The following is a 17,467-nucleotide window of genomic DNA, read 5'->3' as shown; positions in this document are numbered from 1 at the left end:
GATTCATTTTTTGTATTGATTTATTTAGTTATTGTTCGTTTGGTTTTTTTGGTGGGGTCTTTTTATGTAGCACTGACTAGAACTTGTTTTGTAGGCTGACCTGATGTTTATCTCATAAGAGGTCAACCTGTCTATCTCCCGAATGCTGGGATTCAAGGCCAGCCCTAGATGTCTGAATCAGATGTATCATCCATTTCTCTTTGGAATCTATTAGGACAGACTACTGTGTTTGCATTTAGGGCTCATGCTCACTTGTGTTTCTGTATGTAGTACATCAAATAATTCATTGGTTTGGCATTCTGAGAAAGCGGCTTTCTTCTAAAGATGCATCTTGGTGTATGTATCAGTTTGCTGGAATGCTGAGTTTATTTTCATCTGAACACCATGTTGTATTTCTCCTGTATCTCTTTTGATCATAGGTAGTGAGTTTGAGCTGTATTTGTCTATGCAGGACTAAAACTGGCCTATTGCTTCTGTAGGTGATGCTGGAGTAAGAACACTCTCAGAATTCAGACAGGTATGTTACAGACAGCAGAATGTGAATGGAGTGGTGGCCTATGCAGTTAGTCCCACAGTGAGAATGTTGGTCTATCTTACTACTACATTAGTCTCATTGCTTACAAGGGTTTTAGGACGTAGTAAAGAAGGAGAAACAATGATCCTTGACAGGAAAGTGTTGTGTTGGCTCAGATACTTCTCTGAGAAAGGTAGACAGACATCCCAACACTGTCTCTGGTTGCTCAATCTTGTCAGCAATATCTGATCAGATAAATGTAGGACAGGCAGATGGTAGGAGTCATATAAGTATGACAGCAGAGTTGATGGGAACTGGAGGAGGGGCATTGCCCAGGAACAGGACTTAGTCATCCCATAGCTATGTATACCTGGAGGTGGGCATTTCCTAGGGTATTTCTCTCCTATAATAATTTAGTCATAATAACCACCAGGGAGAGAAATGGAGAGGGTTATGTTTAGAAACAGACACAGTTTCTCCCAGGAACTCCTTTGAATATGTGCATCAAGGGATAAAGTTGTAGAAATAGGTTTCCTACCAACAACTCTTTCAGATGCAGTTCTAGAAAATGTGTAGAATTGAATTAATTGGGAGCTTGGCAAACTCCATTTTCAGGGTATCAAGAATGCAGTAGGCACTAGGCAGCTTAGCTTTATACCATTCTAGGTTGTACGATGTAAGGGTGAGGCAATAGCTGGATGCATAAGACCACATAAGCATACTTATGTTTATAGGACAGCAATGGAACCACAGTATACTTCCTCCATCCTGTTAGTTATGGGTTTCTGTATGCATACAGAGGAAAGAAGTTTACACACAGGAACTGTGTCAACAACCGATATGAGGTCTGGCACCATTATGATTTTGTGGGAGACTGGCTATGACCTTTGGGCTAGGAGGATAAACTGCAATTCTTTAGTTTTTAATATACCATCTTGAAATTCACTCTGTATCACATTACCTCTTCTGTGAACCATCGCTGTAGAATGTCTTTGGGGTTCCTCAAATAGAAGTTCTAGGGTTGGTCACTCCATAGAGTAGTGGGAATTCAGACAGTAGGTTCTATCCGAAGATGACTTTCAGCTTCCATTTTCTACGATACCCTTTCCAAAGCAAGGCTCCTGTACTGATTTCAGTTATTCACCTAGTTAGGCTACAGTTCTATAAAGGCAGTGAAGCATACTTACAGCTATAAATCCTGCTTTTAATGCTGACAAAATTTACTAGGACTGCATCTTTCATCTGTATGATACAGAAATCAGAGACTAACCACTTTCTGGCTATGGTGTTCTAACACCAGGTACTGAGATATGTGGTGTCTCTGTTACCCTTCCAGTTTCTGAATCTTACAAGTTTCTAGTATGTCTAGTATTGATTCTTGGTGTTCTCTCACAGTGACTCACTTCAGAATATAGACATACAGCTGTTGCTTGGAAACCTTTGTGCAGAGAGCAGGTACATGCTGGGTGCCTCTCTTCAGCCATCTTGCTCAACCTCTTAAAGGTGTTTTTCTGACTTAGCGATTATCATCACACTGATTTAGCCCAGTCTGATGGAGATAGTCATCCAGGTAACAATTCTGTGCTAAATGAATAAGAGCTGAAAGGAAACAGACACGATTTACAACTGCTGTTACTGCAGGTGAACTTTATCCACATCAATCATTCTGTTCTCAGCTAACAGGAACGCTGTGCTGCCTTCAGATCCTCCCACAACAGATACTTCTTGATGGGAGAGCTCTGTGAAATCCTCCACTTGCCCTCTAATTAGACCCATCTTGCCTCTCCAAATTGTTTTGGTCACTTTGGTTCTGGACCTGATTGATTGTCTACAAGCTGCAAAAAATTTCTAATAATGTAGGCTCTTTTCGGAATGGCTTTGGGGGAACTCACATATCAAATTCCTATTGTGACATTCTTTCCCAGGTAGAGGTGTCACACCTACTAGAGGCATATTCTCTTGCCCTCTGGTTAGATGTCACTTTTCCTTAATAATGTCCCATGTTCTTAAATCTTGATTTTTCTGGGAGGACTAAATGCATTTTCTCTAAAGCCAATAATAAGCTTACTAGAAAAGACAGATTTTTCTTATTTGCCTTTCATCCACAGCAGTGGTTCCTAAGATTTGGGTCTTGAAGAAATTATCAAATTAAGATTGATGTTCCGTATTTATGGGGAAGTTCTGTTTACTTTCCTTCATTTATCCTAAGGCAGCTTTGAGACATAAATTAGGTATGGAATTTAAAATCACACACATAAAGGGAGACTTTGGATTTGTTAGTTTTCTAACACTATCTTTGCTTCTTCGTCAGTGTTACTGGTTTCCTGGGTCAGAGTTGAATTTTCTTGTCTCATTGTGAAATATGACAAGGGAGAACAGTGGAAGATGGATAAATTGGAGCTTATTGAGAAATAAATAAACAGCTTTCTGTATCGAGGCAAGAACTCAAACATCAGGTGCCAAGTAATGCTTTGGAGTGTGTGTGTGTGTCTGTGTATGGGGGTGTTGTATACTGGATAGAAGCCAATTTTTTTCTACTCATATGCAAATTAGGCAGGGATGGTACAGGGATGAATCTGGCTGGTTAATTTGAGTGTATGTAGGAATTCTGATTGTTTGATGGTTTGGGCAGAATAAACAGGCTCAAAAATGTCCTCCAGTGGGAAAAGGGTTACAAAAAGCTTCTGATTGTGGGTATGTGGTCCTGCATGTCCAAGTGGACAGAGAACTAGGAAGTTAAAATGGCTGTTGGTAATACTAATGAGGTCTTGTTGAGTTATGGCTTTTTGAATTTGAGTTTCTATTTTATACTCATTGTAGAAAATTCATTATAAAATCACCACGTCCTTGGATCTGACTACCAATTCTCCCAGGGCATGTAGACATTGATGTTTTCCTTGTGCCTGTGATGCTAATTGCCTATAGAATATGGCGGCTTTGCTCCTGATTCTGATCCATGCAGGTTTAATTTCGGTTGATTGAGTAATGAACTGATAGAATGCCTACAGTGCAGTAAAACTAGTAACACAGCAAAAGCGCTTTTAAGGATAAACTGGCACAATCCATCAAGCTATGACCCAGGTCTCCTTCTGCAAAACTTGAAAGGTAGATATCTTGTCTTTATTTGGTTGAGTAGACCCCTGAGGCTTACATCAGTTGGAATTTGAAACTAGGCAAACTGTCTTTCAATCTCACACTCTTCCGTTCACATTATATTATGCTGCTTGTTTCATTTTCTATCTATAAGAAGTTACACATTTTCATGTAGCTGCCTTATTTTAGAAGCTAAATTGAAGGTAGGTAAGAGCTGAAATCCTTTCTGATCTCAGTGATGACAGAACGAGCTGGGGAGGAAGTCATCATTCCTGTCCTTCCAAGACAGAATAAACCCAGGCTTACTGAAAATAAAGCCACTGTCTTTCCATAGATGATTCAGAGCTATGCGATTGCAAAGCAAAGCATGGCCATGAAGTTTGGAGAGACAGGTAAATATGAGTCGGAGCTGAGCTCTTCTTATCTGGGCGAAGGAGCTGGAGCAACGAACTGACTGAAATACTTAACTGGTGATTTGAGCAAGCTGCTGGAAGCTGAGGGTGGACAAGCATGAGAATAAAACAATCCTGGGCGCCAAGGGCCTGACTCCAGATGCTGGGATCAGACTTGTTTTCAGCATCCTCAGTAGGCTCCTGCAGTGAAGATCCTTGGTAGAGAAGGGAGAGTCTTCCAGGTAATAAAAACTTCCTCGTCCCAGTCAGTTCTAGCCTGGCAGTGTCTTTTTAAAGGGAGCAGAGAGAGAAAGTCTCTAGAGGGTCAGGGTTTTGAGCAACTAGACCCAGAGTGCTGCAGCCAGAAAAGGAGATTAAAGGTAGGGAGAGGCTGAAAGCTGTGCTGCACTGCTCTGCTATAAAATTGGTGATGCAGAAACAAGGGCTCAGTGAAAGACCAGGATTCAGCTGATTACTGAATGTCGCACTGAGCCATCATGTTGCTAGGTGTCTAGGACAATGAGGATGGATGACTTTTGAATGAGCTACAAGATGCAAATAATCCAAGGACCAGTAGTTAAAGAAGTCCTAAATTTAATGAAGAGAAAAATACATCCTGACACCTGTAGCTACAACAAGCTAAAGTTACAGCTCTAGTTCTAGTGGATTAACATTAAATCCTCTTATTTAAAGCCTGGGTATCTCAGTCTCCGTTATATAATGCCACATGTCCCGCTTTCAACAAAACATGATGTATGCCAAGAACCAAGGTTTGGAAAGGGGATCAGAAGAAAGCAATCAGGCATCAGACTCGGAAGCAGCAGATCTGTGGAGAATTATAAGATGAGGACATGAGAATAGGTGATGCATATGTAAAGGACTCCAGTGGAATAATTAGTTGAATATATGATATTCATATTCATTCATAGCAGAGAAATAAAAAAATCAGATGCTTAAAGGGAATACTAGACATTAGAAATGAACTGTTTAGATTGGCTCATTAGGAGTCTTAAGTGACAGAATCTGTGAGCATGAAGATGGGTCAGCAGAATGTCCAAGAGAATACCAAAATATATAAAATGTTTGCTTAATTTGAACACACAAAGAAAAAAGGACAGAGAAAAATAGTGTTTAGAAGAGTGATTGGGTGATGATGTCCCTGTACTAATTAATAATAAGCACTGTCTTAACAACTTTTATTTTGCTTTGAAAAGATATCATGAAAGAGTTTATTGGGACCAGCATCGTTGTCTCCTCCTCTTCTTCTTCTTCCTCCTCTTTCTCCTCTTCATCCTCCTCCTCCTTTTTCTTCTTCCACTTTCATGAGGGTGAGTCCATGCTCATCATGGCAAAGAGTATGACAGCAAAACAACCAGGCACGACACCGGAGAGGTAGCATGGAGCTTATATGTGATTCACAATCTCAAGGCAGAGAGAGCTACCAGGGCTTTTGACATGAGCTTTTGAAACCTTAACCCCCAATGAAACTCCTGTGACCCACATCCTTCAGCACAGCCACATCTCCTCCAACAAGGTCATACCTTTTACTCCTTCTCAAATACTACCACTCATTAAGGACCAAGTATTTAACTGTATGAGCCTAAGGCTGGGGGTGGGGGCTGTCAGTCATTATTCTATTGCTATGAAGAGACACTATGACCAAGGCATTTCTTATAAAGTAAAACACCTTAACACACTTAATTGGGGATTGCATATAGTTTTAGAGGTTTAGTCCCATAGTGGGGAACATGGTGGCACATAAACAGACAGTGCTGGAAAAGTGCCGAGAGTTTTCTATCCAGAAGAGAAGAGAGAACCATTTGGGTCTGGATTGGGGTTTTGAGATCCCAAACCCCATGCGCAGTGACACTCCTCCTCTAATATAACCATACCTCCTTTAACAAGGTGACAACTCTTACTCCTTCTCAAACAGTTCCACCAACTGAGGATCAAGTATTCAACTGTGTAAGCCTTTGGAATTCAGAGAAGCTGTTCTTATTCAAACCACCACACATACTGAACTATGGATTAAGAAGCTCAGAAAAAGATCTTAAAATAAACACAAAGACATCCTGTGTAAAGCTAAAGAAAGCCAAAGACAGGAACATCTTGGAAGAAAACCAAGGTAGGAAAACACTGTGCATAGAAGCAAGAACTGGAATCAGAGAACTCCTTGTTATTGCAAACTCTTCAAGTAGAAAGTATAGAGACATATCTGCAAATGTATATAAATCATTGTAAACCTAGACTGCTATATCCAAGAAAATGATGTTTCAAAGTTTTAGGAGAAAGGAAATTTTAGTTTTCTCTCTTGGAGTAACAAAAATAGAGGGAACTTCAGAAAACTTCCTAGAAAGAAGACATTCTTCCGGCTGATGCAAATGATTCAAATCATATTCTTGAGTCAATGTAAAGACAAGCCATAACAAAGTAAGGGAAAGTTGAACTATCTTATTTTCTTTAAAATTTGTTTAAATTTTAACTGTTGGAGGAGTAATGATAACAATTTGACATAAGAGTATAGCTCTAACCTAAAATGACATAGGAAATGATATATTCTGAAGCCATTTTGAGTGATCATGGTCCAGAAACACAGATTTTGGTTATCTCAAAGTCTAGGTTCCAACTTCAAAGCACTTTCATGAAAATTTATAGGTTTAAATGTTAGAGAATAGAGATAGTCATAAATTACAGCAAATTTAAAATGTTAGTGGGTACATCGGATAGGAACCCAGATGGCAAGATAGGGGAAGAATTTCTAGGGCTCAGATGGTGTTGATAGCATTCTTGGCGTTTAGGTTTGCTAAATTAATAAATTTCAAAAAGGGTTTTATCTACTAGTGTTCCTACATAGAGGTGGTCAAGAAATAAAATAATTAAACTAGCCTTTTCCTGTGGGAGCTGCCGGGCAGAGAGGAGCGTAGCCTTCTCCTCTCCCAGTCATGGCTTGTGTCCGTCCCCTCATATCGGTGTACTCCGAAAAGGGAAAGACACCTGGCAAGAATGTCACTTTGCCAGCTCTGTGTTCAAAGCTCCCATTCGACCAGATATTGTGAACTTCGTTCACACCAACTTGAGGAAAAACAGACAGCCCTATGCCGTCAGTGAATTGGCAGGTCATCAGACCAGTGCTGAATCTTGGGGTACTGGCAGAGATGTGGCTCGAATTCCAAGAGTTCGAGGTGGTGGGACCCACCAATATGGCCAGGGTGCCTTTGGAAATATGTGTCGTGAGGGACACATGTTTGCACCAACCAAAACTTGGTGTCGTTGGCACCACAGAGTGAATACAACCCAAAAACGATATGCCATCTGTTTTGATCTGGCTACCTCGGCCTTACCAGCTTTGGTGATGTCTAAAGGTCATCGTATTAAGACTTAGGTTCCTGAGCTGTCGCTGGTGGTTGAAGATAAGGTTGAAGGTTACAAGGAGACCAAGGAGGCTGTTCATCTGCTTAAGAAACTTAAAGCTTGGAATGACATCAAAAAGGTCTATCCATCACTGGAAAGAGAGGCCCATTGAACATGCAAACTTTATATGCCCCAGTACAGGGGAATGCCAGGGCCAAAAAAAATGGGAATGGGTGGGTAGGGAAGTGGGGGGGAGGGTATGGGGAACTTTTGGGATAGCATTGGAAATGTAATTGAGGAAAAGATGTAATAAAAAAAAAAAAAAAAAAAAAAGGTCTATTCCTCTCAGAGAATGAGAGCTGGAAGGGCAAAATGAGAAACCGGCAGCGGATCCAGCACAGAGGGCCCTGCATCATCTATAATGAAGATAATGGTATAATCAAGGCCTTCCGGAACATCCCTGGTATTACTCTGCTTAATGTAAGCAAAACTTGCTCCTGTTGGGCATGTGGGTCGTTTCTGCATCTGGACAGAGAGTGCTTTCCGGAAGTTGAATGAGCTGTATGGCACTCGACGGAAGGCTGCTTCCTTCAAGAGTAACTATAACCTTCTCATGCACAAGATGATGAACACCGACCTTAGCAGAATCTTGAAAAGCCCAGAAATCCAAAGAGCCCCCCGAGCATCACGCAAGAAGATTCATCGTAGAGTCTTGAAGAAGAATCCACTGAAGAACCTGAGAATCATCTTGAAGCTGAACCCTTATGCCAAGACTATGCGCAGGAATACCATTCTTCGCCAGGCCAGAAATCACAAACTTCGTGTGAAAAAGCTGGAAGCAGCAGCTACTGCACTGGCAACCAAATCCGAGAAGGTTGTTCCAGAGAAGGGGACTGCAGACGAGAAGGCAGCAGTAGGCAAGAAAGGAAAGAAGACTGTGGATGCCAAGAAGCAGAAGGCTGCAGGGAAAAAGGTGGTTGCCAAGAAACCAGCAGAGAAGAAGCCTACCACAGAAGAAAAGAAGCCAGCTGCATAAACTATTAAAACTTGTGAAATTACAGAGAGCAAGTAGAGACAGCATATTTCAATAAATCAAACATGTGGTGACAAAAAATAATTAAACTAAATAATTACACTAAAAGTGAAATTTTGTGTTAAAGGCAGAGAGATCATGAGAAGTAAAGGGAGAGAAAAAGCAAAGCATAGAGAAAGGAGTGGAGGATGCGCAAACACACCCACAGAACGGCAACCCTTCATCCTTACACTAACACTTAGATATTCCAAAATATAGGAAGAAAAACCAGATTGAGCTGAAAGGACAGCACAGAAATCTACTTGTTCCAATCGAATGGAGTTCTTGGCACTAGGTGATAAATCAAGAAGGCCCAAAGTAAGGAGCTACCTCCTCAAACAGACTTAGAAACAAAGTAGAATGTGCTTTTTAAAAAGTTCATATGGAGTATTTACCTTTCCCAAGACCCCATGCTGATCACAAAATATGTGTGTTAGGTGATACAAATGAGGGGCAGGTGGGATGAGTCAGGTAAAGGTGCCTGCCACCAAGTCTGATGATTCAGTCCCTGGGAAGTGCAGTGACAAGAGAGAAATGACTTCCACAAACTGTTCTCTGACTTCCCTATGCACATCCTCATATATACCTCAACCCATGAAATAAATAAATACAATGAAAAAAATCTGTGTTTTCAAACTAGCAGCAAGTATCAGAATCATAACTGGGAAGCCCTAAGTTTTCATATTTAACCACAAATGAAGTAGGAAATATAAAAGAAACATATTTTGAACCAAATGTAAATGCAAATTACCAAACTTGTGAGGTGCAGCAAAAGTATTGTTTGTAGGGCAATAGTTTCAACATATGGATATGTTTTAGACGATTCTTTTTATCTACCATGGTAAAGAAATATAGAACCAAAAAAGTAAATTAGGGCAATAACAGGCAAAAGAGTATAAAAAGCCTTCACATAAGGAATCAATGAAATTGAAAACTAGAAAACTAAATAGATCAGTGGATCAAAGTCTTAATTTTATAGAAACATCAGTAAAACTGATAATATTTTGACCAGACTAACCAAATAAAGTAAACACAAACAACCAATATCAGAAATTAAGACACTGACACCACTGTTCTGGAACTTACAAAGCACCGGCCACAGAATGTTGTGAGCAAGTCTATCCCCACAAATATGATAGACCGGGTTAAATGGACCGTATCTGTGAAAGACATGATGTGTCAAAACTTACACAAGAAGCAGACAGTCTGAATAGGCCAATATTGATTGATGAAATTGAATCAAGAAATTGAGTCAGTAGTTTAAACTCTTGAAGAAGAAGAAGAAGAAGAAGAAGAAGAAGAAGAAGAAGAAGAAGAAGAAGAAGAAGAAGAAGAAGAAGAAGAAGAAGAAGCAGCAGCAGCAGCAGCACTAGGCCCAGATATTTGACAAATTGTACTTAACTCTTGAGAACTAATACTATCCAATGTTCTTTCCAAGAAGCAAAGGAGCAGTTCTCATTCTTGGGTTAGCCCAGCACTGCTGTGGTACTCAAACAACATAGATATTACAGGAGAAGAAAACTAAACTGGAAAGGCTAACATGGTCAGCATGGTGGTGAGGAAGCCAGAGAAGCATGAAAGAGCTCATGAATAAGTTTAACCTCGTATCCTGATGGCATCCTGAAACAACAAAAGAAAGTTATGATAGATCAGTAAATCTGAATGAAGGCTGGGCTGAGTTGTGACCTCAAGACAGTAGAAGCAGAGTGGGTAAATGTGGAGTGTCGATGCCATAGCTTTAAAGGTTCTGTGAAATCTTTTATAAAAGACTGTTATCGAGTAAAGCAAAAACAAAACAAAATAAGACACAAAATACAGGTTATATACATATTAAAAATCACCATTTTAATTATCACAATTAATCAGATGTCCATATGAAGTTAAAGAGTTATTACATTGCAATAACATGAATATATTGTGTTACATGTATGTGCTGCTATATTTAATCTTAAAAATGAAGTCAGTTATCAGCTATGTTCTTTGAGGCAATTTTTTCCTTCTATATTATATTTTAGGTTTTTCCAGTTTCTTTGGGTTTTTCTAGAGATCCTTTAATTAAATCGAATTTGGTACTACTTCCTGTAATCCACTGTTTCAATACAAATGCCTTACTGATTTGGTAAGGCTTTAATCACATGGGAAAGGCTTTAATGAGTGGATAAAAGTCTTTGGTGAGCTTGAGTTGTACCCCTACCCCTTGGCTGAAGATGATGGAAGAGTTGAGGTAGATCAAGTCTTTTCTATGCCAGTGGAAAGGAAGAAAGGGAGACTCTAGTTTGGTGAGCTTTGGTAAATTATTCTTCCTTGTGGGTAGGCCTTGTGAAGTAGAAAAAAAAAAAGGTGTTGTACTGTGAAATTGAGGGTTTCCCTCTTCTGGTAGATGGAGAAGTGGAATTTTATCTTTATGGCCTCACTATGAGAAGCTAAGGACAGCTCAGTGGACCCTGTTTCATGTGTCCTTGTTAGTTCCATGTAGGCTTATGCCTGTATTGTTTCTTTTAGTACCATTCTGCCCATCCAATTTTTAGAAAAACAGTTTGCCCTTGTCATGAGTCATGCATTTTCTATTGTATCTCAGAATAACTCTTGGTTTTCAGGTTTGTTTGTTTGTTTGTTTGTTTGTTTTTTCAGTTTTCCCTCAGGAGGAGCAGGGATGATGATGTGCAGTCTTCCTATATATTAGAGGAGAAGCTAGAAGTCTCATTTCTTTTACACAGTCTTAGGCTTTCTTTCCTCAATGATGCTTAAAATTAAGGTCTCAGGACTAAAACATAATGTGAAAAATGTATTTGAAAATTTGAGCATTTTAGATTCATCCTAGTTTTCCGTCTAGTGGGATGGAATTTTTATGATGACACAGTTTCTTCTGGTATTTATGAAGGTCGGTCACCAAAGCAAATTACTTGACTCTTTAAAATAGGCTTTAAATATTAAATGAATCTCTGTATATAGTAGCAATAACTGAATGACATCTAGAGTAATTACCGTTTTGCCAAGAAAGGAAACCCACAGTTGTTTCATGAATTCAGTAACAAAACAGCAGTTGTCAGATAGTCTGAGACATGAATTAATAGGAAACTTTTAATTTGCCTCTAGTAAGGCAGCTAAGTAATTTATGTCTGACAGATTCATCTTGGGAAACAAAATGGCCAGCATCTGATGCAACTTATTTGTAGGAGACATAATGAACCTTACTAAACCCCCAAGGAATCTAGACAAAAGGATCACGTTTTGCTATAGTATATATCTCATGTGAGTGTTAAACCAAGGGAGAACTTCATGGTGATTTAAAGACACAATGATGAGACCTTTACTTGTTTATTATATAATTGTAGCAAATTACTTTGTCTCTGAGGGAACCACAAGGTTTTATGCCTTAGACTCTGCACATCTCCCAGAGTCAATGATGCAGATGCGACCCTAGGATGTCTTTCTTTCAGATGTTACTAATTCAGGGCACAATTATTTCTGTCTTGAAATGGAAATTATCTTTTAATGAATTCCATTTAAAATTTTCTCCTGTGTTTTATTTTTTTCTAAAATTTCATCTTATTCAATAACATAATCTGGCAAAAGATGAACTTGTACTGTTTCACAGTAGAATTTCCAAAACTTAATGTAACCTTTCCATATTTTCCTGGTATTCATTGTGCTTCTACACTTCTTTTCAAGCCCTCATGCGCAGGTGTGATGAAAAGGCTCTGTTTACTTACTTTTCCAGATCATTAATAAAATGTTAAGTACTGTCTGAGTCCCTGGGCTTTGCATTGGGTACCTTCCCTATTATGTGACATGCTGTCATTTCATTTGTCATTCACATTCCATTGTTTGTTCCTCCTGACAATTTGCAGTTCTCTCAGGAGTCGTCCTATCAAAGTCATTTTGCATGAATTTTTAAATTAAGGTTGTGGGAGGTTCTGCATCAACTATCATGCTGAAATCTAACACCTGTGATATCTGCTTCATAAATGATCACCTTAATTTTTTAAAAAGTGGTAACTAATCACATCTGTCCAGAATGACTGACATTGCTCCTGGCTTTTTGAATATTGGTGGGAGGTAGCACTTAGATATAAATTACAGTTGTTTGCTATAAATGATGCTACAAGATAACAAATAATGTTGATTTGAAAACTCTCTGGTGATTAGGTGTGGTAAAGATAGTAAATGATTGAGAAGAAATAATTTCTTTATTGACTACAAAGTTTTGAGAAATGTGGGTGTTTTGTTCTTTATATTCTTTTCTTTATTTTATTTTTTTATTTTTATTTATTTATTTATTTTTGGTTCTTTATATTTTTGATCTTGTCTTTGACCATGTAACAAGTGCACCATAAAATTGGTGCACTTTGTACATAATTGTGTTAGATTTTGATAGGGATGACATTGAATCACTGGTTGCTTTTGATAGGATGGCCATTTCCCTATATTAATCCTATAGATCCATGAGTGTTGGAGATCTTTCTGTCTTTAGTTATTTTTTTTTCAGTGTCTTAAAAGTTTTTATCATATATGTCTCTCATTTTCATGGTTAGTAGTAACAAGATATTTAATAATCTTTGAGGTATTATGAAAAGTTTTTGCCCTGATTATTTTCTCTGTCCATTTATCATTTGTATATAAAAAGGATTATTGTTATCTGTGTGTTAATTTTATATATTACTACTTTTTTATTGGATATTTTGTTTATTTACATTTCAAACGTTATCTCCTTTCCTAGTTTCCCCTCCTCAACACCCTATCCCATACCCCTGTCCCTACTTCTATGAGGATGCTTCCCCTCAGCCACTGAAACACCCACTCCCTCCTCACCGTCCTAGCATTTCCCTACACTGGGGCATCGAACCTTCATAGGACCAAAGGCCTCTCCTCCCATTGCTGCCAGATAAGGCCATCCTCTGCTACATATGTGACTGGAGTCATGGGTCTCTCCCATGTGTACTCTTTGGTTGGTTGTTTAGTCCCTGGGAGCTCTGGGGGTACTGGTTGGTTGATATTATTATTCTTCCTATGGGATTGCAAACCCCTTCAGCTCCTTCACTCCTTCCACTAACTCCTTCATTGGGTCCCCATGCTCATTCCAATGGTTGCTGAAAGTATGAGCTATAGGAATTTTCTAGTGGAGTTGTTTTTTTTTTGGGGGGGGGGGAGGCACTTCACTTGTATGTACTATCATGTCAACTGTGAATAGCAATAATTTAACTTCCTTTTAATTTGTGTCCCGTTGCTTCATTCAGTTGTCTTATTGTTCTAGGTAAGAATTCAAGTTCTATATTGAATAGGTATGGAAAGAGTGAAAACCAATTTCTTTTTTTCTGATTTTAATAGAAATGCCTCTGGTTTCTTTCCATATAAGTTGATGTGGAGTATGGGAAGCTATAAACTGCCTTTATTATGTTGAGGTATATCCCTTCCATCCCTAATCTCTCTAGGGTTTTATTATGAAGGAGTGTTGCATTTTATCAAAGGCCCTTTCTACATCTAATGACAGATCATGTGGTTTTTGTCATTCAGTCTGTTTGTAGGGTGGATCACATTGATTGACTTATGTATGTTGAACCATCCCTGCATCTCTGCTATGAAGACCACTTGATTTTGGTGGGTGATCTTTTTGATGTGTTCTTGGATTTGGTCTGCAAGTATATTGAGGATTTTGCATCTATTTCCATAGGAACTAATCTGTAAGTTTTTTTCTTTGTTGGGTCTATATGATTTATATATCAAAGTAATTATAGCCTGGTAAAAAGAATTGGGCAATATTCCTTCCGTTTCTATTTTGTGGAATAATTAGAAAAGTATTGGGGTTAATTATTCTTTGAAACTGTAGAACCCTGTATCCAAACCATCTTGTCCTGGGCATTATTTATTATTATTATTATTATTATTATTATTATTATTACATCAGCATAGATTTTAAATTACTGGTTCTCTTTATCCAGGGGTTTTATATGTATGCTTAATTTATATATATATTAAGAAATTTTGTTTTAAATTAAAAATTTCAGTTTTGTTTAGATTTTCCAAATCAGTTGAATTCAAAAGTTTAAAGTATGCCCTTATGTTTTTCGGGATTTTCTTGGTATCTGTTGTTACATTTTCATCTCTAATTTTGTTTATTTGGATCTTTTCTCTCAACATTTTTGATAATTTCCATGAGGGTTTCTCAACCTTACTAATTTTTCTCAAAGAACCAATTATTTGTTTTATTTATTCTTTGTATTTTTGTTTGTTGGTTGGTTGGTTTCAGCCCTGAGTTTAATTACTTTTTCCTATCTATTCCTTTGTGTGGTTTTTAATTTTTGTTGTTTTTTTTTGTTTGGTTGGTTTTGGTTTTGTTTGTTTGTTTTGTTCTAGAGCTTTCATCATGTGTTCTGTTAATTTATTACTATGAGATTGCTCCATTTTTAAGGGTAGTCAGTTAATGCTATGAACTTACACCTTAGAGCTGTATTCATTTTGTCACATAAGTTGGTATTAATTGTGTTTGTATTTTCAGTCAGCTGTAGAAAGTCCTTAATTTCTTTCTTTACCCATTTTTTTATTCAGTAGAGAGTTGTTCAGTTTCATTGAGTTTGTAAGTGTCTGATTGTTGTTGATATACAGTTTTAATCTGTTGAGGTCAGATAAGATACAGGGTGCTTTTTCCTTTTTTTTCCACTGAGACTTGCTTCGTGTCTATGTGTTCAATTTTGGAGAAAGTTCAGTGAGATGCTAAGAAGAAGGTGTATCATTTTGTGTTTGAGTAACATGTTCTGTAAGTATCTCATAGTTTTACTTGTTTTATGAGGTCATTTAGGTTTAATATTTCTGTTTTGTTTTTGTCTGGATGATCTATATAGAGGTGGAAGTTAGGTACTGAAGTCTCCAACTATCAGTATGTGAAGGTCAACATGTGATTTAAGCTGCAGTAGTGTTTCTTTTATGAACTTGAGTGCCCTTGTCCTTAGAACATAATTTTTAAGAACTGAAAGGTCCTCTTGGAAGTGTTTCTTTTGAGCATGTAGCATCCTTCCCTGACTCATCTTGATTATATTTGTTTGAAGTCTATTTTGTCAAATGTTAAAATGGCTATACCAGCTTGTTTCTTAGGTCTGTTTGCTTGGAATATCTTTCTCCATACTTTTACCCTGAGGTGATGCCTATCCTTGATGTTAAGGTATGTGTTTCTCTGTTTTGGGATTTGTTCTCTTAGTCTATGTATTTTCATTGAAGAATTGGGACCATTGATGTAGAGTTGTTAATGTCAATGATTGTTGATTGTCATTATGTTGTAGCTATAAATTGGTCCCCTCACCATTTGATTGATTTATTGGTGTGTTATTACTTATTTCTTGTGTTTTCTTGCATATGGTTAACCTCTTCAGGTGAAGTTTTCCTTCTAGTGCCTTCTGTATTGCTGTATATTTAGATAGATGCTGATTAAATTTGTTTTTATGATGGAATATCTATATTTCTCCATCTACTGTATTGAAAGTTTTGCTGGTTATAATAGTCTGGGCTGTCATCTGTGGTCTCTTACAGTTTGTAGATTATCTGTTCAGGGCATTCTGGCTTTTAGAGTCTCTATTGAAGTCAATGTCACTCTATTAGGTCTGACTTTATATGTTTCTTTTGGTCTTTTTCTCTTGCAATTTTCATATTTTTTTTCTTGTTATATAATTTAGGAACTTTCCTTTCTGGTCCTGTCTATTTGGTATTCTGTATACTTCATGTATATTGATATGAACCTCCTTTAGGTTTGGGGGGGATTTTCTTCTATGGTTATTTTGAAAATGTTTTCTGTGTCTTTGATCTTGGTTTCTTCTTTCTCTAACCCTATTAATCATTTATTTGGTGTTTTCATAGTGTCTCTGATTTCCTGGATGGTTTTTGCCTGGAAATTTTGTTTTTTTGAGTTAACATTTTCTTTCACTTAAATATCCAGTTCTTTTATTATGTCTTCAAAGCCTGAGATTCTGTCTTCCATCTCTTGTATTCTATAAAAGTCTTTCCTCTGAGGTTCTTCCTTGAGTTTCTGAATTTTTAATTTCCAAATTTCCCTCATTTTGGGTCTTGTTTGTTGATTCTTAATCACTTGTAAGTCTATAACTGTTCTCTTCATTTCATTCCACTATTTGTGGATTTATTAATTTCTGCTTTAAGGGACTCTATCATATTATATCCATTAAGGCTATTTTGAACTCTTTGTCTTGTGCTTCAGCTATATTGCATTTCTCAGGACCTGCTGTAGTAGAATTGTTAGGCTTTAGTGGAGTCATACTTTCATTGTTATTTATTGTGTTTTCACATTGGCATCAATGCATCTGGGGTTCTGAATATTGAAAGTCTTGGTGTTGATATCTGGTCTTGTCTTTCTTGAGTAGGTATTGTATTCCTTAGTGTTTATTGCCTTCTCTAGTCTTTCAGAGGGTTTGGTGGCTATGGGTTGCCTGGTAGAATGCCCCTGAGATACTGCCAGTTGTGCTCACTGTGGGTTCTAGATAGACTATGCTTCTTGGCAGTTAAGCATGAAGATGGTTTAAAGCAGAGGGGCCAGACAGGATCCACAGGAAGGAGTAAATTAGAGTTTGCCACCAAGATTTGCTTATTTAGCCCCCTAGGAATAGAGTAGAGAGGAAGGAGAGGCTACAGGAGGTAGTCTGCTACAGATCTGGGGGTGAGACTGGGAAATTAAATTTGTTGGAAAGGAAGAATAAAGATCTGAAGATGACTTATTTGCTTCCTATCTATCTGACCTGTAGGTTCCTAGGTAATACTTGGGAATATTGGTAGCTGAGACAAAGGGGTAGGGTGGTCTGGGGGTTGGAGGAGGAGATCTGTGTGATCCAGTGGAGATAAAACAGAGAGGAAAAAAAAAGCTGTAGCGGGTGCTCTGAGCTTGAATTTAGGGTCATTTTAAAGTAAAATTTAATTATATCACTTCCCCTCTTTCCAGTTCTCCCTTCAGGCCCTCCTCCTATGACCCCCTCCATCAAAAACCCCATGATCTCCTCAAATTGATAGCTGTCTTTCCTTTGACTGTTTCTTGTATACACATACAAGTAT

General features: G+C 38.0%; 1 pseudogene; it reads left to right on the top strand.

Moving 5' to 3' along the window:
• Positions 1 to 6,941: 6,941 nt before the first annotated feature.
• Positions 6,942 to 8,449, top strand: LOC110305028 (large ribosomal subunit protein uL4-like; annotated as a pseudogene).
• Positions 8,450 to 17,467: the final 9,018 nt, after the last annotated feature.

The sequence above is a fragment of the Mus caroli genome, unplaced genomic scaffold, assembly GCF_978045245.1.
Source record: "Mus caroli unplaced genomic scaffold, Mus_caroli_1 scaffold_1, whole genome shotgun sequence".
NCBI classification, from domain to species: Eukaryota; Metazoa; Chordata; class Mammalia; order Rodentia; family Muridae; genus Mus; species Mus caroli.
This window is presented reverse-complemented; position numbering and strand designations above follow the sequence as displayed.